Source organism: Mustela erminea, chromosome 5 (genome assembly GCF_009829155.1).
Source record: "Mustela erminea isolate mMusErm1 chromosome 5, mMusErm1.Pri, whole genome shotgun sequence".
Classification (NCBI taxonomy): Eukaryota; Metazoa; Chordata; class Mammalia; order Carnivora; family Mustelidae; genus Mustela; species Mustela erminea.
In genome coordinates, this window is record NC_045618.1 from 24,472,699 (window position 1) to 24,499,590 (window position 26,892).

The 26,892-nt window shown below is 36.5% G+C and overlaps 1 protein-coding gene across 9 annotated transcripts in view; it reads right to left on the reverse strand.

Moving 5' to 3' along the window:
• The window catches only part of UBE3A (ubiquitin protein ligase E3A), a 92,754-nt gene extending 66,778 nt beyond the window's left edge, over window positions 1–25,976 (reverse strand). For 2 of the 9 annotated variants that reach the window (XM_032342276.1, XM_032342272.1), the window contains exons 1-4: window positions 25,863–25,976; window positions 25,199–25,249; window positions 21,740–22,359; window positions 1,425–1,488 (exon numbers count right to left, since the gene is read on the reverse strand). The gene's annotated coding sequence lies outside the window, so the exon portion shown is untranslated. The remainder of the gene's footprint in view (window positions 1–1,424; window positions 1,489–21,739; window positions 22,360–25,198; window positions 25,250–25,862) is intronic. The other 7 variants (XM_032342277.1, XM_032342273.1, XM_032342275.1 and 4 more) reach the window with 5 other exon arrangements.
• Between the last annotated feature and the right edge of the window lie 916 nt (window positions 25,977–26,892).

Consider the following 26,892-nt stretch of genomic DNA (forward strand, 5'->3'; position numbering starts at 1 on the left):
GAAAATCTGTTCTATTCTTTCTCAGCCACAAATCCACTAGTACTTAATTTCATGAAAAAGATTGGCAAAATATAAAAATATGTCCTCCTCCCTCAATCTAGGATCTTTTGATTCCCTTACCTGGCCTTAGCTGAACTTTCTTGAGTGTCATGGTTCATCAGGCATCCTAATGTTATATATAGTTCTGGCAAAGATACACATGTGAAATATTCCAGTATGGAGAACTCGTTTTGTGCAGCTAGTTTTCCCCCTTAATTATTTCCCTACCAACTGTATATCCAGGCCAAATCTGTAAAGTGAACTAAGGAAAATGAGAAAATTAAGAGGGATAAACAAATATCCTTGACAGTTAACACCTTCAAAGTGACAAGAGACAACTATAGAAGGTAGTTACCAGCATGGACCCAGAACTCAATATAAAATAGTAAGGTACCTAAGAATACCAAGAGAAGAGCTGAAATATCAGTGCTCAGGCCCAGACCTCTGCAGCAGCCTATACACTTGGGCTTCGAATTCAAATAAGGGTGAAGGCTGGCCTTAGTATATATGATTAACTTTAGGTGACTTCAATAAATGGGACTCCTAATCCTTGGAAGAAATAATACAATTTCCCTATCATAGCTACATGTCTCCCAATAAGAGCCTAGGACATTACTGAGGCGACATGAGGAAGAGGAAATGGCATTCCTGAAATGAACACCATTCCCTCTTGGGTTCTCTCTCATACGACTAAATGTGTATGTAGATTTAGAGGACTCAAAGAAGTCTAACTTTCTTATCTGTCATATAAAAATAATAAAGTTAAAATATCTCTTAACTAATCAACTGAAGTAAATTAATTCGTTGAAAAGCGACATGTTTTTTGAAAATTACTGAGTCAAGTTATCTCTACAAGTCTCCTTATTTATGAGGTCTGGTGTTCAACAGAGGACAAACAAGCTTCAGAGCCAATCTGGATTCAAGTTCCTATTTGGTCACTTACTAGATGGCAACTCTTGGGCAAGTTTCTTAACCATTCTGAGCCTCATTTCATTTACAGGGAGAACTAAGACTGTAATAGTGTCTTTTTCAGAGGGCTGTCCTGAGGATGAACAAACGAACATATAAACCACTCACAACAGTGCCTGGCACATAGAGCTCAACAAATGGAAACTATTATTAATTCATATAGCCAAACCTGCCCCATCCAATCTCCTCATGTGTAAGATTTCACTTCTCACGACACACTAACCTTTTCTGATTTCTTTCAGAATCCCACTTATATCCCTTGTGGTCTACCTGGTAGCACAGTGATTTAGTACCTAGCATAATGCTTTAAAAATGGCAACTGCCCAAATATGCTGAAAATGTTTGCCATTATTCTAACTATGACATTAAGATATACATGCAATTTTGAATTCCAAAAAATAAAAACAGAAACGTACCATATTTCGCCAAACTTCTGAAGAGCTGGTGAATTCTAATATCAGGTTCTTACAGATTTTTAACCTAAAATATAAAACACCTCACTCAATTCTTTTCACATAAACAACTGAGTAAACTCAAAAGAAAAATTTCCCCAAAATTCATTAAAAGGAAATTCATTTTGTTAGTATTTACGAATATCCAAAAACACAGGAACAGACAAGTGTCCCTAATGTTGTTGCTGGGATACAAGAAAGGGTGGTTAGACAGGCCCTGTTGCCTCAATGCTCTCAGCTGACAGAGCTATGTTTCCCATATTCAACCACAGAGCTTAGAGCTTGCCATTTCTTTACTCTTCCCTCCCTCCAAAAGGGCTAAAAATGTATGAAAACTGTTTGTATGCCTCTAATTCTTTCAGATACCTAAAACAATTTAGCTTTTAATTAAATTCTCTATGCTGAGCATCTGCTATGTTAGGTGCATTTTACAGGCACCTGTCCACTACCTCCTGGATTAGCAGCCTTGGGGCAGGTCCTTAACTTTCTGAGTCTCAGGTGTCAGGTCCTTGTGAGTTTTAGACAAAATGTTTTCAAAGTATGTAAGACAATGCTTCCCCACACATAACAGGAGCTCAATACATGGTAGCAATGACTATTTCTTAAATCAAAACTTAATGCACCAAAAACCAAATTCTGAGCTTGAAGCATGAACCCAAATAATCACTGTAAATTCTTAACTCATTTGTTTATGATCACAGCATTTCTCAGTGGACAAGAACTGCAATATTTTAATGCATTTCCTTTTATCATATATGAAAAAACCAACTCTCAAAGATTAAGAAATCCACCCAGTGCCCTACAGGTTGATGGCAGAAAATGCTCAGTATATATATATATACTTACTATAACTTGGTTAATCAGGGGGAAAAAGTGTGTGTGTGTGTATATATATATATATATATATATATATATATACACACACACACACTTTTTCCCCCTGATTAACCAAGTTTTAAGATCTTAGAGGACCAAGTTTCAATCTATTCAATAATAGAATCAGCTGGGAAAATCTGTAAAAATGTGGATACTTGATCTCTACTTTCAAAGACTGTGATTCAATGCATAAACTGGGGGTACACGAATCTGCATTTTTAACATACACTGCAGGCAATACACAGATCTCAATTTGAGAAACCTTGCCTTAGAAGAATAGGAACACATAATCATAGGGAAATATACCAAATTTAGAAGGATACCGGATAAGTAAGACAAGCTGTAAGAACCAGAAATCTTGGGTAGTCTCTTTGAAAATTTACCATGAGCACCCTAATACCAGACCTAGTGCCATTATTTTATTTGTATCTGAGTCCCTCTCCAATAGAGGGCTCAGTCTAACAATAATCAAAGAATAAGAAATAAAATCTAATAAGAAATGCCTTTATTGGTCTACATTCATCTGCCCCTCTAACATTTTCATTATTCTTAAAATGATCCATTTTCCAACTCTCACTCGCCATATATATATATATATATATATATATATATATATATATAGACACACATATACACACACACACACACACACACGCCCCCCCCCACACACACACTTCTCTGTATTATTATTACTACATCTGGTAAGTGCTTCATCTCCTCTCCAATAGCTTATTTCCTTCACCTCCTTCTAAACCTAGGTCAAAACTTAATTTCACAGTCTATCTTCTCTATCACTTTTTTGTTGTGTTCCCTCAGTAGTTCCCTTCTCCTTTGCGCTGTGGTTATGTCTTAAATTTATAGGTAAAGCTAACCTGTTGAAACTCTTAAGTTTTCCACATTTATAAATTTCACAAATGACCAAAGGCTCTTCTCATCTATTCTGGAGTTAGGCTAAATGTTTAATACTGCTTTCATATAGTATTCCCCACATAAACCCCTCAACTCTATTAACCCTTCTGAGTACCAGGTCCTTATTTTCTTTCCCTTAACTGCTAAAAGACCTGAAAAGGATTAGCTCAACCTCTGATATACAAAACCTTCCATCTACTGACATTTTTCTTATAGAAGTTAATCACTCCTCAGTATTCTAAACCCCGTGGCCCCTAATCCTACTTTATTTCTGTAGCTTTTCACACCACTAATAGTTCCTCACCTCCTCTCACTTCCATAATACACTCTTTTACCTGTGACAGCAACTAGGTCTGTTGGTTCATCTTCCTAGCTCTAAGTCTTGGTCACTCAAGTTTCTTGCACTAAGTCCCTTTTCATCTGTGCAATTCCATCCACTTCTGTAGCACCTCTATACTTAGGATCCCTAACTCTGTATCTTTAAGCCTTTATCTCTTAAGTTATAAGCTTACTACTCTCAATTACCACATACACCTGATGTATCATTACCATCTAAAATCAAACTCAGTTATCTTCCAAAAGTCATACCACCTTAAATGTGCCTCATCTTGCTGTTCTTCTGGTTAGAGGCTGAAAAAAAATGGTTGCCACCATTCTTTATTTTCTCCCTCTCATTTTTGTTTAGCCTAACCACTATGCAGGTTGCTACCTGTTAACCTTCAAATTCTTATTCACTCATTCAAAAAATGTCTAGTAGCTGAAACTAATACAATTTCCTACATCAATTATATCACAATTAAAAAAATTATAATAGATTTTGAGTGCCAGTGAAGTGGATAAAAACACAGTTAAGACATCAAACATAGTCTCTTGTCCTCATATAATAAGCAAAATGGGCACAAATAAAAGCCACAGTAAATTACGCAATTGCAATGCATAATTTAGTGTTGTGAGGGAGAAACGGTAAGGATATGGTAAGTGTATATAGAGTTCTGACATAATCCAGGAAAAGAGGAAAGGCATTCTTCATGAAGTGACATATAAACTAAGCTCTGAGGCATGATCAAGATTTATCACACATATTAAGAAAAACCTGTGAGGTAATAATGGCTCTACCAGTCCATTTGCCCAAATTGGAAAATTTTGAGTCATGTTCTAAACAGAAGGCCCCTCTTTCTCAGTAAAACAAATTGCGCTCCCAGTGCTGCCAATTCTATCTCAGAAATCCCCCCATATTCCAACACTACCCCTAATTCTTCCTTTGTTGCCTTTTGGTTGCTCTCAGAATAAAACCCGATTTCCCAAACATTTCAGATCAAACTATACACAATTTGGCCAAAACTTGCCAGTCCAGACTCTGCATCATTCATTTTTATACTTTTAATGCTTGAAGATGCTCACAGAGAGGAGAGTTTTCTCTTAGGTGACTTGCTTTATTTACATTTAGGTCATTTAACTAGTAAATAAAGGTTATGATTCAAACACAAGTTGTATGATTCTAAAGATCATGCTCATTCCATTGTACCATTTTAATTTATAATCAAATTCTGTAAATTTTACCTTTGAAATATCTCCTGCTTCCTTTTATTTTCCTCCATGCATACCAAAAAAGTACAGACCCTCATTACTTCATCTGGTTTCCCATTTGCCTTTATCACTTACTTCGTCTACTAGAATTATCTTCCTGACTTTGTTCCTATACTGTCAAGCTCAAAATAGTCTATGCTTCCTCAATGCCTAGAGGATAAATTCCAAACTCCACATATCATATGAGGTCCTTGTCACTGATCTCTACCCACTCATACAAGTCTTACTGCCCAATACATAACATTATTACAACGTACTTGATGATCTGGTCTCATCCCTGAATTACTGGTTATTACATGCTGTCCTCTGGAATTTTTGACTTCAGTTGTTTTGTTTCTTAGGTCACTTCACTCAGAAATACTTCCCTATCCCTTGCTAACTAAATTCCATCCCCCAACAATCTACCATACCCTATTAAAAACTCCATTCATTCTAAAGGCTGTATCTCAAGAGTTCTCAAAGCTCTTCTGTAAATAATCACAGTCTTTTGGATCTTATTATATGTTACTAATACAATACACATAAATTTCAATCCTATCATTTGTTATTTTCTACCTTGTATTATAGCTATCTGTATACATTTATCAGTGCTTCTAGTTATAACCTGGTTCATGGTATGGCTCATCTTACCCATATTTTTACTCTCCTAGTAATGGAGAGACTGTTCTCTTGACACCACAACTTCCCTCTACAAAATCAACAATAACAAAAAAGAATCAGGATCCTGACAAAAGATTTTGGGCTAGTTCCAAATGGAATTCATGTATAAACAAACAAGAGTATGATTTTCCCCCCAATTAACACTAATTTAATCCAATGCCAATTTAATCAAAAGTCTGAAGACCAAGCATACCACAATCACCAAGAAAGTTTCACTTTCTAATGGAAGAATAATGTCTCTTTTCCCCAAGAAACTTGTTCTGCCCGGGATTAAACCATGAAATATTAAATAATTAAAATCAGTACAACTCTCAAAAACCTGAGAGTATTTACTAAAACTAAATGCATGCATACTCTAAAACTGAAAACTTCCACTTCTAAGTATATATCAAACAGAAATGACTACATATTTAGTGGAATGTTTAGAACAGCAATATTCTAAGTAGTCCTAAATCAAAAGTAACTAAGTATCTGCCCATCAACAGCAAAACGAATAAATTGTGGTATAATCCTAAAACAGAATACTATTCAGCAACTATCATAAACTCAATGACTACAACCAACAATGTGGACGAATGTCATAAATATGTTAAGTGAGAGAAGCCAGACACAATTTAAAATGATGGATTCTAGTTATATAAAGCATAAAAACAGGAAAATCTAATCTATGCTATTCGAAGTCAGGATAGAGGTTCCTCTGGGAGAACAGAGGTAATAACAAAGAGTATAAGGGGCTTCAGAGTTGCTGCTGCTGTTATTTCTTGATCTGACTGCTGGATAAACATGTGCTCAGTGTGTGAAAGTTTGACAAGCTCTGTGTACGTTTTATGTGCATTCTTATGTATATTATACTTCAAACAAAGGTTTATTTTTAAAGGTAAGTTATGAGTATTAGATAAACAGGTTAAGTGGAACAGAAGGTAAGCCCAGAGAAAGATCGAGAAGTGTGTTAACAGTTGCTTTTTGTCAAAAAAAAAAAAAAAAAAAAAAAAAAAAAAAAAGGACAACATATGAAACAGCTGTTTTCAGATCTGGTAACAGGAAATGCAGGACTGTGATCCATTAGTGAACGAACAGAAATAAAGTGGGCCCCCCAGTTTAGATTTCTGTCTGGAGGCACTTTCTAATCTGTAGCCAATGAAGGGAAAATCTAATCCAAGAACAACAGTATCACTAAAATGAAAACCAAGAACTCAAGAGTTCCAGAGGCTGAATAGTAGAATCTGTAGAACAGAATGAGAGGAGGGCAGCTATGCAGAGAAAAGGCTCCAGAAATCTGCCACTTGGCAGTCCTTTGATTCTGCTCCTAAGGTGTAAGGTAAAAGATTCCTTGAAGCTAGAAAAAGAGGAACAGTGAGTTCAATTCCCAGTGCTCATACAGGAGAATGCCTAAAATCCCCCTAACCAGAATGAAGACTGACACTGGGGATATTTTGTGGAGAAGGGCCGTGACTTTATAGTAGCTACTTAAATAAAGACACCCTAATATAGCTTTGAGGGATCAAAGTGACCAGCAAGTTACTTAGTTGGTTGCCAAAACAAAGTTTAATACTCTAAAAAAACAACAAAATCTAGTCACTCAATAACAGACCATTATGTGCAGCATCCAGTAAGAAATTACTAAATATGCAACAAGGAAATATGACGCAGAACCAAGAGAAAAACCAATCAATGGACCCTGAAATCAATGAACTGATGGTACCAGCACATGAGGGCTTTCAAATACTATTAAAAATATCCTCAAAAATTCAAAGACTATGTAAGAAATGGAAAATACAAATATAAATCAAATGGGAGTTTCAGAAATACAATGTATAATGACACTACAGGAAGAAAAAAAGGAACAATGAAACAGAAAACAAAGCAATCTCAAGCACAGAGAGACAAAAAGACCAGAAAAAAATACGTTAATGACCTAAGGACAAGATCAAATGATTTAACACACCCATAACTGGACCATGTAAGAGGAAGGTAAATGATTTAAAAAATACATAGAAGAAATAATGGTTGACACTTATTCCAAATTTGATGAAACCATAAAACCTAAGTAGGATAATCACAAAGGAAACCAGTGATAAACAGAAAATCTCAAAAGGGGGCAGAGAGAAAAGACTTTAAGTACAGCAGAAGGAAGAGAAGTATGACCACAGACTTCTCATCAGAAACAAAGGCTAAAATGGGGCACCTGGATGCCTCAGTTAGTTAAGCATCAGACTCTTGGTTGACTCAAGTCACGATCTTGGGGTCAAGCGATCAAGCCCTGCACTGGGTTCTGTGCTTGGCGCAGAGTCTGCTTGAGATTCATTCCCAGAACCTCCCTCTTCCTCGTCTTCTGTTCCTTCCCCTGCTTACGCTCATGCACACACTCTCTAAAATAAGTAAGATCTTTTAAAAATACATAAATAGAATCTTAAAAAAAAAAAAAAAAGAAATGGCTGAAAGAAAAACAGATCAATCTAGAATTGTATATCAAGTGAAAATACCCTCCAAAATATGAAGAGAAACACCTATACATCTACCAGAATGGCTACATCAAAATAACTAAGAGCCCTAAATGTTAGATAAGGACGTTAGGCAACTGGAAATCTCATATATTGTTGGCAGGAGTGTAAAAACAAAACAAACCAATCTGGAGAAAAGATCTGGTCTACCCTATAACCCAAAAATCACATTCCTAGGCATTTATCCAAGAGAAAAGATACCATATATATCCACAAAGACTTTCAAATAATTGTTTACTTTAGCTTTATCCGTTAACAGCTAGGAACTGAAAACAGTAAAAGAATGACATTACAAACAACTTACACATGCAATAACATGGATGAATCTCAAAAATATTACGCTGAATCAAAGAAACCTCATACAAATTCTAGTCCAAGGTAAACTAATCTAGGATGAAAGTGATGAGAACAATGGTTGATTTGGAGAAGTGATGTGGGGACAGGAACTGACCAGGAATGGGTACAGGTTCTATAACTTAGGTTCTATAGGACTTAAGTGCTACAAAGGTGTACACATTTGTCAAAGCTCATAGAATGGTATATGTGGCAGATTTTACTTTCCAAAGATTGCTACCACAATATAATCACACATGCCTTTCTTACAAGATCAACACTGGCATTCTCCATCAGGTGGTGAGGTCTATGTCCTTTTACCTTTATATGAGGGGCCTCTAGGATTCTTTCAGTCAAGAGAGTATGGTGCTCTATGACTTAATGCTAGGTCATAAAAATGCCATTCAATGCCATATTGAGTAAGTCAGCCACTTGGCAAGTAAGCCAAGCAACCACATACATATAAAGGCAGTATTTAAGTGTTCTAGACCTCAACTCTAGCTGAAGTCCTAATAGCCAGCATCAATCTCCAGACTTGTAAGCCATACTTCAGATAATTCCAGCCTCCAACTATCAAGTTACATCAATTATCAAGCCACTCTGACGTGCTTGAAGCCAAGACAAACTACGCTTTCTAGTCTCTGCACAAAGCACAGGTTCATAAGCAAACTAAATTCTGATATTTAAGGGTGATTTGTTACACAGAAATAAATAACTAGAACAATATACTAAAGTCAGTTAAATTCAATAAACTAAACTTAGTTAATAATAAGTTACTAAGTTTCAGTTGACAATATACATGCTGAAGTTAAGGATGAGGAATACTAATAACTGCAAGTTACTTTGAAAAGCATCAAAAAATAAAACAAATAGATGGACAGATATGACACAAAGCAAAATGTTAACTGAGGAATTACATTCTATAATTATTTCACACCTGTGTGAATTTGAGTATTTTTCCTAATAAAACAATAAAAGAGAAATGGAGGCATTTTCATGCAATTAAAACCTTAAAGTTTTTTGGCCAAAAGATCTGCACTTCAAAAATTTCTAGGGGCGCCTGGGTGGCTCAGTCATTAAGCATTTGCCTTCTGCTCAGAGGATGATCCCAGGGTCCTGGGATCGAGCCCCTCATCCCCCACATCCCCTGCATCCCCCCCCTCCCCACATTGGGCTCCCTGCTCTGAGGGAAGCCTGCTTCTCCCTCTCTCACTGCCCCTGCTTATGTTCCCTCTCTCACTGTGTCTCTGTGGAATAAATGAGTAAATAATCTCCAATAAAAAAATACATAAAGAAATCTATACAAATCTACACAAAGGAAAACGAAAATGGTAAATACGAGCATAAATATAAAAAATGTTGATGAATTTGGCTTAAAAACTTCGTTTAATAACTTGGTTTGATAATTTCTTGGTTTTTAAATGTCTTTACAAAACAATTAGCCATTTAAAAGAAATAATTACAAATAAGACTGTGGAGTTTATACCTTATGTAGAAGTAAAATATAAGACTACAAATTTATACTGTATGAGAATTCTCACAATATACTCTTAGAGGTTTATTTCTGAAAGTAGACTGATATAAACCAAGGGATATTTTAAGTACTAGTACAACCACTGGGGACAGAGGAAGAATAAGGTATAAGCTAATAGCAAAGATCAAACAAAGTTCTATAAAAATGCTCAATCCAAAAGAAAACAGGAAAGGGGAGAAAGAAGATAGATGGAACAAATAGAAAATGTATAGTAACTTGGTAATCTGAAACCCAACCATATAGTCAATTATAACAAATGCAAATTGACTGAACACTCAGAAAGCAAGAAATTATAAAAATCTACCCAAAAGATGCAACTATACATTGTCTAAAAGAAAAACATTATATACATAATGACAGATAAGTTTGAAAAGATGTAATATTCCAACATGAAGCGTAATAAAGGAGTGGCGGTTATACTAATACCAGACAAAGTAGACTTTAGGACCAGGAACATTACCAGAGAACCACAGAGATATACCAATACAGAATCAATCCATCAGAGAGATCTAAGAGACCTAAACGTGACTGAACCTAGTATCTACAGCTTTAAAATATATGAGGCGAAAATGGACAAAACCTGAAAGAAAAGATAGCAAGCTCACAATTACAGTTGAAGATTTCAATACTCCTCTCTTGGTAATTAATAAAATAATTAACCAAAAAAATCAGTAATGACATAGAAGAAATACATACATCTAATAAAAAGTTTGTATCCTGAAAAGAATGAGCAAAATATATGGATACTCAAAAAAGATATATACATGGCTAGTAACACATGAAAACTTCTCAGTATCACTCTTCATCAGGGAAATGTAACCATGATTCTTCACAACCTTTAGTATGAAAATTATTTTTAAAAATAACAAAATAACAAGTGTTAGCAAAGATGTGGAACAACTGGAACCTTGTGATTGCTGGTAGGAATGTAAAATGGGTACAGCCATGCTACAGTTGTACCATGGGTACAACATGGTTATGTTGATTCACCCCTCCAAAATTACCAAATGACCCAGCAATACTATTTCTAGGTATATTTCCAAGAATTAAACATGCAAGAACTGAAAGCAAGGACTTGAAGAGATTATCTGTACACCCATGTTCACAGCAGCCTATTCATAATAGCTAAAAAGCAGCAGCAACCCAAGTGTTCAGTGAATGAATGGTTAAACAAATGTGGTATTTTTACATACAATGAAATACTACTCAGCCTTAAAAAGGAGGGGCACCTGGACAACTCAGTCACTTGAGGATTAGACTCTTCATTTCCCTCAGGTCATGATCTCAGGGTTGTGAGATGGAGATCAAGCCCAGCTTTGGAGTCTGCTTCTCTCCTCTTCCTCTACCTTTCCCCCCTGCTCATCTGTGGGTGTGAGTGCTCTCTCCTCACATAAATTAATGAAGGAAGGAAGGAAAAAAGAAAATTCAGATATATGCTGTAACATGAGTGAACCTTGAGGCTATCAGGTTAAGTGAAACAAACCAGAAGCAAAGGACAAATGTATGATTACACTTACATAAGTACCTGGCAGAGTCAAATTTTTAGAGACAGAAAGTAGAACAGTAGTCACTAGAGGCTGGAGGGAGGAGGAAGAGAACAGGGGCGGGAGAGTGTTACTATTTAAAAGGTACAAAATTTGAGTTTAGGACTATGAAAAAGTTCCAGAGATAAGTAAGAATGATGGCCATACAACATGAATGTACTTTATGCCACTGAACTGTACACTTAAAAAAAGTTAAAATGATGGGTTTTATATGTATTTTACTATAGTTAAAGAAAAAGAAATTGCAATGGGATACCACCATACACCCATCAAAATGTCTACAATGTCTATCAAATGCTGACAAGGATTTGAAAGATCTGGAACTTCCACACATTGCTGGTGGGAATGCAAAATTGTTTAACTATTTGGAAAAGAATGCCTTGTATACTTGAACATAAACCTTTCATGTGATCCAGTAATTACATCTCAAGGTGTTTACCCTGGAAAGATGAAAATATGTTCAAAGACACGTGCAAAGAGTACCTTTATTCACAATAGCCTAATCCCAGAAAAAAATCTAAATGTTCACCAAAATATGAAAAGCAAACTATGGTACAGCCATACTGTATTTTAAAAAAAGTAATAAACACAAAATGGAAGAAATCTCAAATTCAAGCTAAAGGAACAAAGCTAAAAGAAGAGTATATAACTTTTTATATCAATCATAAGAGTATGTAACTTATGATACCAATTCTAAAAGAGGCAAAACTAATAAGCAGATCATTGGTTGCCCAGGCCCAAAAGGGAGGAATGATTACAAAGGAACATTTTTTCAGAATAATTCAAATGTTCTACATCTTAATTGTGGTAGTTGTTACAGTATATGCATCAAAACACATCAAACTGTACACTTAAAAAGGGGTATACTTTAGAGGATATAGGTTATACTTCAAAAACTTTATTAGTTTATGAAAACTTAATATATAAAAAGGTGGCACTTTCGGGCACCTGTGTGACTCAGTTGGTTAAGCGTCCAACTCTTGGTTTCAGTTTAGGTCATGATTTCAGGGTCATGGGACTGAGCCCTAAGTTGGGCCGTGCATTCATCAGAGTCTGCTTGAGATTCTCTCTCCCTCTCTGACCCTCCCCTGCTCATGCACACATGTACTCCCTCTCTCTATAATAAATAATATTTGAATAAAATTAAAAGGTGGCATTTTAAAACAGGAAAGTATCCCTCAAGTGGTCTAGAGAATTGTCTCTCTCCCTCTCTGACCCTCCCCTGCTCATGCACACATGTACTCCCTCTCTCTGTAATAAATAATATTTGAATAAAATTAAAAGGTGGCATTTTAAAACAGGAAAGTATCCCTCAAGTGGTCTAGAGAATTGGCTATCCAGGTGGGAAAAAATAAAAGGTAGCTATTTGTATGCTGTATCTAAAAACATGCCAAATGCAATCTGGATCTAAACCTAAATCACACTATATGCAAAAATTAACTCAAAAACAGATGACAGACCTCAAAGTAGAATTAAAACTATAAAATTATTAGAAGAAAACGGGCATAAACCTTCATGACCTTAGATTATGTAATGGTTTCTTAAACACCACCACCAAAGGCAACAAAAGAAAAATACATAAATTGGACTTCACCAAAAATTAAAACCTGGCTGCTTCAAGGAAACAATCATGAAAGTGAAAAGACAACCCTATAGAATGGGGAGAACTATGTGGAAATCATCTCTCTGAGAAGACTTATAACCAGAATGTATAAAGAATACATAAAACCGAATAAGAAAAAGACGACCCAATTAAAATACAGCAAAGGATTTGAGTAGACCTTCTCCAAGACGGCCAATCAGCACATAAGATGTAATCATCATTAACCATTAAGCAAATGCAAATCAAAACCACAAAGAGATATCTTAACACCCATATAAATTACTAAAATAAAGAGATAATCAACTTTGGCACAGAAGTAAAGCTATCAAAAACACATACATTGCTGAAAACTATAAAAGAGTGCAGCCACTTTGGAGGATCCTGGCAGTTCCTCAAAATGTTAAACACAGATAACTTACGATCCAGCAGTTTTACTCCCAGATATACCTGAGAGATGACTATATATGTCCATACAAAAGCTTGTATGTGAATGTTCACAGAAACATAATTCAAAATAAAAAAATGGAAAAATCCAAATAGTTATCAACTGATGACTGAATAAACAGTGCACATATTAATAGTGTAATATCATTCAGCCATAAAAAAATGCTGTTACGTGCTACAAGTAAACCCTGAAATACAATACCATATAAAAGAAGTCATACACAAAAGAGCACATATTTTATGATTCCATGTATATGAAATATCTAGCAAATCCATATAGAAAGCAAGCAGATTAGTGGCTGTCAAAGGCTGGAGGACAAAAAAATAGAGAATGACTACTAACAGGTACAGAGTTTCTCTATGGGATGAAAATGTTCTAAAATTAGCGGCAGTGAGTACAAAAAACCAAATATACCAAATACAAATATACTAAAAATGAATCGCATGCTTTAAAAGGGTGAATTTTATGGTATGTGTATTACATCTCAATAAAGTGGGAACTACAAAAACTATATGCTTGTTTTGTTTTGTATTTTTTTAACTTCGCAAAAAAGGAAAAAAGCTGCATGTATCTGTAGTTACACAGATATACTTACTTTGTATTTGCCAGGCAATTTTCTGTTTTTCTACACCTACATTTAACAACTGTTATGTTTTAGAATTAATTAAGAAAAAGCAAACTTTCATTTATTTTTGTACTTAAAAATACACAACTATATGTTTATTTCCTCACTCAAAAATAATTCTACATACCAATCAATATTTAAGAGGGGGACCAACCAGGAAATATAAGAGATTCTCTGGAAATATGAAAATATTAGAATTCTTGGTTTTATGATTTATGGGAATACTCTAGTAGTTAAAACTGAGACTGTGCTACAAATCTGGGTTATACACAATCAGTTACATATAGGAAAGTAACTCTAGGATCATTATCACTGAAAAGAAATGAACTCTCTGAAATGACAGTTGGCCTGCCCCTCCCTCTGGGTTCTGTGAACAGTTCAGAAATTAAATAAATTATGTTTATTTACCTACCTGAATAACTACGGAAAGTACACTCATGACTGGCCAATATTAAAATGCTATTTTCTCCCAATAAGGCAGCTTTACTTAAGTGTTTTATTACATGGCTTAGTGGCACTGAGAGTATCTTACCTAAGTGCAGATCAAGTATCATCTACAGAGATCCTTTAGAGATTCTAAATTACCAGATTTATTTCAATTTCCTGGCTTTAATGATAAACCACTCATTCTGGTCAACAACTCTATGATCTGAAAACAGAAGCAAATGTGCCACATAGTCCCAAGGACTGACTATTGTGAAATTTTCCCCTGGGTTCTTTTTGCACTATAGTTCAACTGAGTTCTATCTTATACAGTGCTTAACCTAAAATTAAACCCAGAATTATGCTAGCTTTCAGCCTGTGTTATACACACACAAAAGATGTATAGTAGAAGACACTAAAATAACTAAAGGTAGGTGGGTTTTCCTTGAAATAATCATAAACACATATTTTCAGGTTTACTATATTTCATCTGTGTATCAAATGTAGTATATAAACTCATAAAATTTGATTTAAGGATAACAAAAGACTGGCTTCTAATTTAACTTCAAAATCCTTTTAAGAAAATTTAGCACATATAATTTTAAGTCAACTAGACTGCCTCTTGTTAAAAGAAAACTGTTGCTCTGAACACTAGCCATATTTGAAGGACTTAAATAATAAAAATTGAGGGCATTTAATTTTCTATGAATGTCTAGTAAAATACTTAATATAGCCTAATGATATTCTTTTGACCAGTTACCAACTGGAATAGTATTTCTGAATCAATCAGTACATGAACATTCATTCATTTACCTAGCACTCACAAATGCTTGAAATTGCACATTAAAAAAGAGAGAGGGTGCCTAGGTGGCTCAGTAAGGTGGAACATGAGACTCTTGATTTTGAGGCTGTGTGAGCCTCAACTGTTGGTTGCACAGATTACTTTTAAAAAATCTTTAATAAAAGAGACAGAGACAAATATTTACTTTTCATAAGAAAAGATTCGTAAAATACCTTTTACATATACTTCACTCAGGAAGTGAAGAAATTATTTAATTGCAGTTGAAATTCCTTACTTACTCAGGAAAAGCAAGATTCATTAACACCATAATACAAAGAAGCACTAAAATCAATGAGTACAAAGAGATTCTCAGGGAGGCTTCCGTAAGTAATATTTCAGCTTATTTAGCAATATTCCCTGAGGCCCGTGAATGGGTGAAATTTGTTGTCTAACTGTGCTCCAAGCAAACTGAAACACACTGGCAAAGGGTCTGGCACAAAAGGTTAGACATCTCAAAAAACTGAAAAGGCCAGTACTGTTAGATGGTTCTGTTTAGCGAGGAGTATGGAGAAAGGTAAGGCTGAGGAAGTACAGAATCTAGATCATGTCAGACTTTGTAAACTAATAAAGGCTTCTGACTTTTACTCTGAAAGCAGTGGAAAGCCAGAGAAGAATTTTAAATAGAAAATTACAAGGTCATAATTCTATTTTTATTTTTTTTTAAAGATTTTATTTATTTGAGAAAGAGAGATCACAAATAGGCAGAGAGGCAGGCACAGAGAGAGGAGGAAGCAGGCTCCCTGCTGAGTAGAGAAAGCCTGATGTGGGGCTCAATCCCAAGACCCTGATATCATGACCTGAGCTGAAGGCCAAGGCTTAACCCACTGAGCCACCCAGGTGCCCCAGAATTCTATTTTTAAAAGATCACTTGAAAAGACAGAACTGTTATTTGTTCACAGTAATCCAAAAGAATTATAAACTATTAGAAATGATGGAGTTCACCCAAATTGATGGATACAAAATCAATACCAGCAATAATCAAATGGAATAAAAAAGATGCTATTTACAATGCAAAAATTAACCAAATAACTAATAAATTCAGTAACATATGCGTAAAAGACATTTATGAAGAAAACCACAAATTACTGAAGATTCAAATAAATAACAAGGTAATTCTCAATTTATATATTCAATGCAATTCCAAATAATATCCCCAAAGGAATGTGATAAACTGGTTTTAAATTATTATGAAAGAATAAAAGTCTAAGAACAAGATAGTTCTGAACATTAATAAAGGGGAGGCCTGTATTCCCAGATTTCAAAACTTAACTATTTAAAATAAAACAATGTAGTACTGGTGTTTAAAAAAAAAAAAAAAGACAAAAAATTAAAAAAATAAGAAAGAGAGAAAAGAAAGAAATTAAAATCAAACCCAAGCACATAGCAGATGATACAGAGGACATGCAAAAAATAAAATAAAATAATGGGGGAAGAATTCAATACTTAATGTTGGGACAACTTGCTTATCATTAAAAAAAAAAAAAATCTGATTCCCAACTCCCTCCCACATGGACCTAAATGCAAAAAACAAAAAAAAAAAAACATAAACCTATTAGCAGACAATATAAAAGAGAATTTCTTGAACAAAAAATACAAATCATAAAGGAAAAGGTTCATGATTTCAACAACTGAAACTTGAGATTCTATATCCCAAAAGAGAATACCATAATAGGCAACCAGCAGTATTTTTTTCTTATTCTGATAACTTTCATGGCTGCACTATAAAATAAAAAGGTTGGAGGAGATGATGGTCTAGGTCCTTTACAACATAAATACTATATACTAATGTCTCATTCTTTATAAACAATAATTTACGAAACATTTAAAAGACGCCAGAAATAATAAAATTCATGTCCATTTACCCACCATTTACACCATTTAATGTAAATTAAAATGAGGTATATAAAAAAAGGTATCATTTCACATCCATTTCAACTTTGCAAAAATTTTAAAACAGGACAATTCCAAATGAGGGCGAGGATACTGGAAAGCAAAGTGCAAATATGAAGTATATATTGGCATGATGATTTTAAAGTTTTTTTTTTCCCCCAATTTATTTATTCGTCAGAGAGAGACAGCACAGGCAGGCAGAGTGGTAGGCAAAGGGAGAGAAAGAAGCAGACTCCCCACTGAGCAAGGAGCCAGATGTGGGACTCAATCCCAAAACCCTGGGATCATGACCTGAGCCCATGGCACTGGGTTAACCGACTGAGCCACCCAGGCATCCTGGCATAATGACTTTAAAGAAGAATTCAGAAATATTTACTAAGGTCAAAGTTATTCACAGCCTATTCTCAGGCAATTCATTTTCATGAATCTTCTTAAACACCAATACCAAAAAATGTGTAAAAGCAATCATTTCAGCATTATTTATGACAACAAAAAAGAAATAACTAAAAATATCCATCAACAGTGAAATATATACATTTTATAAATGGAGTACCATATAGCAAATTGAATGAATACACTTATTTCAAAAAAATGCTTTTTTTTAAAAGGACTCTGAAGATTATATACAATACAGTACCATTTTGTAAAAATTTGAAACACAAAACACTTGTCACTTATGGATACTTCTACAAGCATACAGTAAAATTATAAACAAGAATATGACGTATACTCAAGAACCTCAGGATAGTTATTGCCTTACAGAGGGTTAACAGCATTTACTTCCCAAAGAATCAAAAGTGGCAGAATTTATAGTTCTGGATATTTGCTGTATTATTTATGGTATGTTTTAACTATCTTATAATTAAGATACATACATATATTCAAAAAGAAAAAAAATGAATATATAATACCTAAACTGAAAATTACCTTGGAGATCATCTAATCCAATCCATGTACTTTTTTTTTTTTTTAAAGATTTTATTTATTTGCCAGAGACAGAGGGAGAGAGCGCGAGCGAGCACAGGCTGACAAAGAGGCAGGCAGAGGGAGAAGCAGGCTCCCTGCGGAGCAAGAAGCCCGATGTGGGACTCGATCCCAGGACCCTGGGATCATGACCAGAGCCGAAGGCAGCTGCTTAACCAACTGAGCCACCGAGGCGTCCCTAATCCACGTACTTTTTAAAGAAAAGATATCAGAGTAAGAATATAAAATAAGTATTACTGTAGTCTTGACAGTTTTAAACATATGCTACTTGTCTAAAACAGCACCTACGGGAATTAAATCTTGATCACTTAAGAGAAACTTGTAGACCACAGTGATCAGCCTCAATTTCTCAAAATCTGATGTCAGCTAGAAATACGGAGAACACGAACACACCCTTCCTAGAAAAGCCTCATCAAATTCAGCACACAGAGAGGCAATGAAGTGGGGCTGTAGTACAGATGTCTTTAGCCTACTGTCCAGGCTGCCTAGTCCTGTATCTACTTAAAATCAGTTAAAAGTTCTGAAGCTTAGAGGATTTTGTTCCTGGTGATTCTTACTCATCAGCTCACAACAGACAGTCCTGAATGGAAAGCAGTTACATTCATCAAGCACTTACAAATACATAAAACTGCATGTGAAAAAAAAAAAAAAAAGAGACACACAGCAAATGTTCTCACAGAATCTTCAATTCAGGAGGAAAGAAAGGATTTAATTTCAGTTGAGGTAACTTACCTATTTTCCAGTTGAGATCCAACTATTTTTAAGTTCATCCCTCTTTGCCTTTCATTTAGCCCAAAAGATAAGAGAGGAATTTTAGAGGGAATAAACTAACTCCCTAATGAGTTACTGACACCAAAAAACTTTACTTTTTCATTTTGAAAATAATTAGAAATAAAGTTCGCTGGGCAATAATTAATGAAATATACAATAATATGAAATGCAGGAATCTAGTTTTATGTGTTTAAAAGTCTAAAGTTAGCTTGGTTTTTCTAATACATTCTCCTAAAGTGTTCTCATTTCAACACTATATATAGACAACTTTTAAGCACTTCTATTCTGTCAAGCACAGTGTATCACTACCTTTGCTACCAAACTTTATCCATTTAATTTTCTATTTTGCCTCTCTATTCTTAAAACATTTTAATGTGTCCTAGTCCATATCTGGCTGCTAAAAGAAAATACCACAGACTGGGCGGCTTATAAACAGAAACTTATTTTTCAAATTCTTGGAATCTAGGAAGCCCAGTATTAAGGTGCTGGCAGATTCAGTGTCTGGCAAGAACCAGCCTCCTAGTTCACAGATAGCTGTCTTCTGGCTAAGTCCTCATATAGCAGAATAGTCAAGGGAACTCTGCAATCTTTAATAAGGCACTAATTTCATTCATGAGGACTCTCTCCTCATGATCTAATCACCTCAGGAAGGCCACAATTCCTAATACCATTACAATGGGTGTTACAATTCAATCATATGAATTCTGAAAGGACATAATCATTCCATATATAGCAGTATGTCACAGACATAGCAAAATGTGTAAGAAATTGAGTATGAATGAAATAGCTGAAGTAATTAGAGAAACTTTTCATTCCATAGAAGCTCTAAATATAGAATATCTTAAACAGCATAGTTTTTATCACTAACATGCAATACGATACATTGTCAGCCCACTTCAGAAAACTAGAAAAGAAAAATTTTACCCAATTACTTTTTGTGTGAAATGGGATTTATCGATCAGTATACGTGTCATATACAATAGATGCTCAAAAGACATGTATTTTTCCCCCAAACAAAAACTTTATATTTAACAAAGGTAAATACTTAACATTCTTATGTATGGTACACTATGAGGTTATCAGTATTGGCACATACACACACACAGCAGCACAATAAATAGAATTCTTAAGAAAAAATACTAAACTAATTAATAAGCTGGAAATACCTGTATTTCTCCCCATGACCCATAAGCTTTATACAGAAAACATTGCTGGCATTTCATCTTTTCCCTTCCCAAGAGGATTATGCTTTACATCTGATAAGAGAAAGGAAGTATTTGTTGGCAGTATGAAGAAATTCCCACAGTGGTAGCTGCAGTACTAGAAATGATCATCTCAGAAGAAAATAACACTAGTTTTAAAGATGGAGCTAAAGACTGTAAGGAAGTGACAAAATGTGACATTTATCTATACTGAATTCTAGATACATGATTCTTACATTATTTTCTATGCTGAGTATATAATTTAGAGAGAAAATTCAGAATTTATTCTGCATTATGAAGAATATGAAAGTAAACAGATTAGGATAGTGGTTACAGCCACAAAAAGCAATTCTAAGACTACCTTCTCACATCCAAGAATAGAAATCTATTATAATAGAAGCTTGAAATGGATAAGGTATCACTTTTGATACAAAGAGAAAAATGTCATCACATTAAGAACAAAGAATTAAAAGCCTGCACACCACAAAGAGACAGGTTAAAAAAATTTTTCACGTTTTATTTCTGTAATATAAAAGGATCTATGCTTGACTAACCTCAACTAACCCCGAAGGGTACAGAAGGTCAACTTCTATAACACACTTAACTGTTAAAGAGTCACCACATTAAGCTCTATATTGGCCAGCCAAGAGTTTCATTTAAGGAATATTTTATCCTACTTAATCAAGTGTTCAGGGCTCAAATGCAATTTCCATGCTTTTTATTTGTGGCACAGATGTTGACTTTAATAAAGTCTTACATAGGATTCTTTTCTATGATCCACATGGGCTATCTTAATAGATTCCAGAAGACTTCCTAGGATGGAACTTTTGGAATAATCTTATCCAATAAGAATCTATGTCTCTAAAACCTCTTTTACTTTCAGGTCAACCTTATGATTCACCTTAATTCAAATTAACAGGAGAGGTCAAAAGTAAAGCAAATTAGGGTGTCTAGGTGGCTCAGCAGGTTCAATGTCTGCCTTCACCTTAGGCCATGATCCTGGAGTCCTGGAATTGAGTCCTGTGCCAGGATCTCTCCTCAGTAAGGAGTCTGCTTCTCCCTCTGAATGACTCTCCCCTCTCTACTGCTTTCTCTCTCGCACTCTCAAATAAATAAAATCTTTAAAAAAAAAATAAAAAAAAGTAAAGCAAATTACAGAAGGCATTTTTTTGACTTAGGATTAGTAATACTGAATAGTGCATCAGTAATTATTAAGATCTTACTATTTATTTCAAAGGTAGTTAACAAATTTAAAATAAACTCACATACTAAGTATTTCCCAAAATAATACTTCTGAAAGTATGAAAGGGTTAAAAATGTTTATAGAGAAAAGCATGAAAATATACCAATGTTCCAATCACCAGCTTATTACTAACCAACTTGTTTTCTTGGGCAAGTCACTAAGTCACATATAAGATCACTTTATACAGTATTATTCTACTTTTCTGAGAATCATCACATCTGAAAAAACAATCCTTTGAAAGAGACAAAGCAAGTATCACCTTCATTTAACAGACGTTAACAGAACAAAGGCTTTGAAAGGTTAATGACCTGCTCATGACCAGATAGGAAGCTAGATTGGAAGGATGAACCCATGCATCTTCTGACACCAAAGTTAGTGCTTCTTCCTCCACATCAGTGGTTCTTGGTGGCTTTTGTTCACTGAACCTGTTGAGACTCTGAAACTTAAAATTTATATATAATTTTAGGGAGTTCACAGTCACGAAGCTTAGCATCAAACAGAAACAACTGTCAACCAAATCTTATTTGCAAACAGCAATATTCAAAAAAAAGGTATTAGCTTTATTTCATTCTCAGACTGGCCTTAAACTTACAAAGTTCATTTTGACTCATTATCCATAATGGTGTTACTTATTAATGATAACTTAAATCAAAGCACACTACAGGTAACATTTCTAAGGGTAAATAAAAATTAAAGTTGGCAAAGAAATTTATCATCTATTTATTAATTAGTTATTTCATTTAATAAATTATATAGCATCTTTAAGTATTTTAAACATCTGTTCTGGACATAGGATATGTTTGTAGATTAATACCATTACTACTTACTGTAATTTTACATGACTTCCTTTATTAGAAGAAAAAGCCCCACTTCCTGCACTGTTATGCTCAGAAAAGGCCCAATGATGGCATCTTGTGAAGTCTGCCTTCTAATAATAATGTAGAAAAGATTCAAATAGAAGCAAATTACTCATCTCAACAGGTAGGACAGAACATGCACCACTGAATGCAGAGAGTCCTGAACTCTAGTCCAGAGACTCAGACTGCAGTTCTAGCTCTATCACCAGGTGACTTTCAGAAAATCATTTTAAAACTTTGCACTTCAATTTCTTCATGTATAAAATAAATGGAGTGACTGGCCTCAAGAATAGTCCTACTGAGGCTTGAAACTTCTATAAACCTAGAACCAGAAGAAAGAATGATAAACACCAAAGAAAAATACCAAAGTACTTACAGGCAACTGACAAAGTAAATCAATTTCTTTTTCTTTCTTTTTTTTTTTTAAATACATAGCCATTCACACACAGACACACACACACACACAATGTGCCAGGTTTTGGATTACAGAGTAGAACCAAGGTAGAGATATAAACTATCTCACAAGGGGCGCCTGGGTGGCTCAGGTCATGATCCCAGGGTCCCGGGATTGAGCCCCACATCGGGCTCTCTGCTCAGGGGGGAGCCTGCTTCCCCCCTCTCTCTCTGCCTGCCTCTCTGTGTGCTTGTGATCTGTCAAATAAATAAATAAAAATCTTAACAGAAAAAGAAAAACTATCTCACATATGCCAAACAGTTGTATAAAGGGGTAAAAACAATATTCTTTAGACTAGAAGCTGCGGCTGGAAGTGTTGAGTCCAGAGAACTGCCCTAAGACTAGAAGAGCTCAGAAGAATGAGGCTCCATTATGTGATAGGATTTCACAAAAAATGGTGCTACATGGAGAAAGTCACTAGACTGTAAGCTTCCAAAAGATAGACATGATTCCTGACTTTGTAGCTCCTACATATAACCCAGCTCACAGTCACAGTAGGTACCCAATAAATGTTAGTTGACTACTGATAACTAATTCATCCATAGGCTGGCAACACACTTTCTGGTAAACACTAGGAGACCCTCCCCTTAAAGAGTGAGTTCCCAGCTAGTGAGAATGAAACAATGTAAAGGATAACATGCTAGAGTCCACCCTATGTAAGATGCTTTGAGAACAACAACAAAAATAACAGAGAAGGAAGACTTCAAAGGATTAACTTATTAAGAGCCTATGTGTTTGACATTTTATAAACTATTCCTCAAAACAACTCTACTTAGTTTCACCATTCCCTTTTTACATATGACAAAACTGCAGCTCACCAAGACTAAGCAACTTGCCAAGATCAGACAACTAAGGTGAGCCCAGAATTAAAAGTACAGTGAACTGCACATACTGCAAGGTTTTTGAATTTCTCTTTACATCTACAGTGAGAGGAGAGTCAAAATCGGCCAAAACTCTGTTATCCTGAATTATCCTGAAAAGAGAAAACTTGTCTTCACTCGTAAAAATCAAAAAACTAACTTTTTAGCAGCTCTATGTGCATTTAATGAAATGTCTCTATGTTTTGACCAATATAAGTTTGGGTCTAAGCAAAAATGTGCAACGTGGTAAGAACATAACCAATAACCATTTAAGAAAATAAACATTTATATATATTTCAAGTGCTTGGGTTGAAAAATTAACATATGATCCACAGTTTTGGATTATCCCACTGACTGCTTATTTGAAACAGCAAATTATTTCTGATGGGGGGGTGCTTTTGTTTTTCTTTTGTTTTTGGCAGGGATAGCAAAAGGATCATTTATAAAATGATCTGAAGTTTAAGAAATACAAATGATTAAAGGTTAAATACTCAAGACACTGTTAAGTACCCAATAAATCTTATTAAATGAACTTAACAAGTGGAATGAGAATGTGTCTGCCTCACACTTCTAACAAATATACTTAAGAAGGTATTTTTTAAGCCAAGAAAAAAAAAATGTACAGTTTAAGAGGTAAAATAAAAACAGCTTACAAAACCTCTAAAGAGAAATCAGAACACCGTTATTGTATCTCTGTGTAAAGTTAAACTCCTCAGGAACTAGGCAATGTCCAGACAATAGTGTACATAATAGCATACTAACGCTAGTTAATAAATATTGATATAAGACTTAGTTTCCAGTTCTAATTTTGTATAAAGAGAGGATCATTATTTCTTGAATCTGTTTCTTTTGTTGTCATTATTATCAGTTTCTTTAAAGAGCTTCTGGGTCATTCTTTGGGCTTATCAGGACCATCACTAATACATTATATTACATTTTATTTTATTCATTTTATTACAAATGTGATAACTCAGATTTATAAGATCTAATTCTAAAATTATTTCAACTATACATACCACGACAAAAATTTTATTTTTATCTTCCTAAATTCTAAACTTTTGTACCTGGTTTACCCAGTAATCTAAGTAAGAATACTCATTAGTTAGAGATTATGAAATAAACACCTCTCATCCCTCTTGTCTAATTCACTCAAGATTTATTGTGTATCTACTGTGACTTTGACAGGTGACTTTTTAACAGTTATACTTCCAAACTTTAGGTCATTTCCATTTCAAGGCCCCTACCCTCCCCCGAAGAATATTCTGGAATAATTTCCTGCTTCTTTCAATATTACAGGCAGTGGAATTCTTCAAAATTATGGGTCATATCTATACCACCTCATGATTTATGGAGGATAAATCTAGACTGTAAATCCCATACTGCTATTCGTTTACATTTTCCAAAGTACCCTAGCACTTAATAAATATAATCCGAGACAGATTTAGTAACGCTTCTATTTTAGTATGCCAATTGGCCGTTTTTGAAAATTCAGAGACTAAATTATCTTTGAAGAATTCTAAGCTCAGTGTCTATGTTAAAATTATTCCTAACAATTTTATGGACTAAAGCATTTGCCACATTCAATTCTGACTTTACCAACAAAACCTCCACGCCATGACGAAGAAAGAGTCCTTTTCATTTTCTCAACTGAAAAGGGAAAAAAAAAAAAAAAAAGCCAACTGTTTGCAGGTTTGCATTTAACAGAATCTCTGGCAAACCCGATACCTCACATTTAATGTGAAAATCCCGATAATCGATAATCTGTGAACATAACCCTTGGGCTTGATTTCCCACTTCATCCGCCCTCCCTCACCACCAGTCCACCTCCAAAGCACACATCTAAACATTTTTCACCAAAAGGGCCCAAACCTCGAAAAAAGAGCTCCCCTTGGAAAGAAAAGGGCAGCCCTACGCTGCCTGGGCCCCAGGCCTGCTCCGTGAGCTTCGCTCCAAGGAGGGCCAACTCTCGACGCCCTACACGCCCCGCCCCGGGCCCGCTGGCGTCCCCTTAGGCACAAAACCCTCCCTCCGGCCCTCAGCCAGGGCTGACAGTTACGGTAGCAGCAGCCGCTGCTTCCAGAGGCCTACTTCTGGCACCGACCCCTCCAAACCACGCGCCCCAAACACTCGCGGTGGCGCGTTTGGGAGCGTCCCTAGCTTAGCCCGAACCAGCCCCGAAGGGTGGTTTGGTCAACAGAGAGAACGAAGGGAAATGCCGCCCACCCTCCCCGGCCCAGGCCCGGTCCTCCGCCACACTGACCTGTTGTCGCCCCCGCGCCTGGGCTGCGGCCCTCGCAGCAGCGGCTGCCTCACTGGTCGCGGTCGCCCTCGCTCGCCGCCTCCGCCCGCCACCGCCTCGTTCCCTTTCGCTGCCTCCACCGCCGGGGCTCATGCGGGACCCGCGCTTCCTTCTCCGGAGATTAAGGCCGGGAAAGGGGGCGCCGGGGCCGCAGAAAACCCCGCGCTCGTCGCCAGCCGCCGCTCCGCCGCCGCTTCTCCCCACTGGGAAGCTGCGGGGCCCTCTGAGCCGGAGCTACGCTGCGAGCTGCTCCGAGAGCGACCCCAAGGAGGAGCCGAGAGAGGCGCAGCTGCCCGCGGCCGTAATCGTTGGGTTCGTAGAGATGAAGCGCAAGCCGGAGTCGGCAGCGGAAAGCGAGCGCCCAGGCCGGTAGATGGCTAAGTGGCAGCGGGGTGCGAGAGCGGGAGGAAGGTGGTGTGTCGAGGTTCTGGCAAAGGGGATTCAAGCTCTGTCGTCTCCTGCAGTCACCCCGAACCGAGCGCCACCATCTTGGGAAAAAACGCGGATCTCGCGGCCGCAGCGATAGCTGGGAGGACTGGCTGGGCGGGCCGAGTATCCCAGCAGGCAGCGCGCGCCGCCCGGTCTGGCGAGAGCTCTGGGCAGGACGCAGGGACGTGGGGCGGGGCCGGAGTGCGCGCAGGGGGCGCAGCGTTATCCACGCCCTCTCTTGCCGGCTCCTCCCCCTTCCTGCTTGCCGTCGTCGGCAGCGCAGGGGCTGTTGGGAAGGGGAAGTGGCTCGCGGCTCCCTGGAGTCCAACCAGGGTTGGCCGCCATCTTGGGATCGAGAAGAGGGTCAGTGTTTCTCTTGAGCCACCGCTGTCTGTGGCCCCCTCTCCGAAAGAAGAGGGTACACACCGGAAGACCCCTGGGGCCTCCGGGAGTGTTGGAGAGCCCCGTGGTATAAGCAAGTCGACGAATGTGTTGGGACTTAAACGCGTCCGATTCTAGGGGGACGAATCAGCTCTGAAAATCCGCCGGGGGGCGGCGGTGG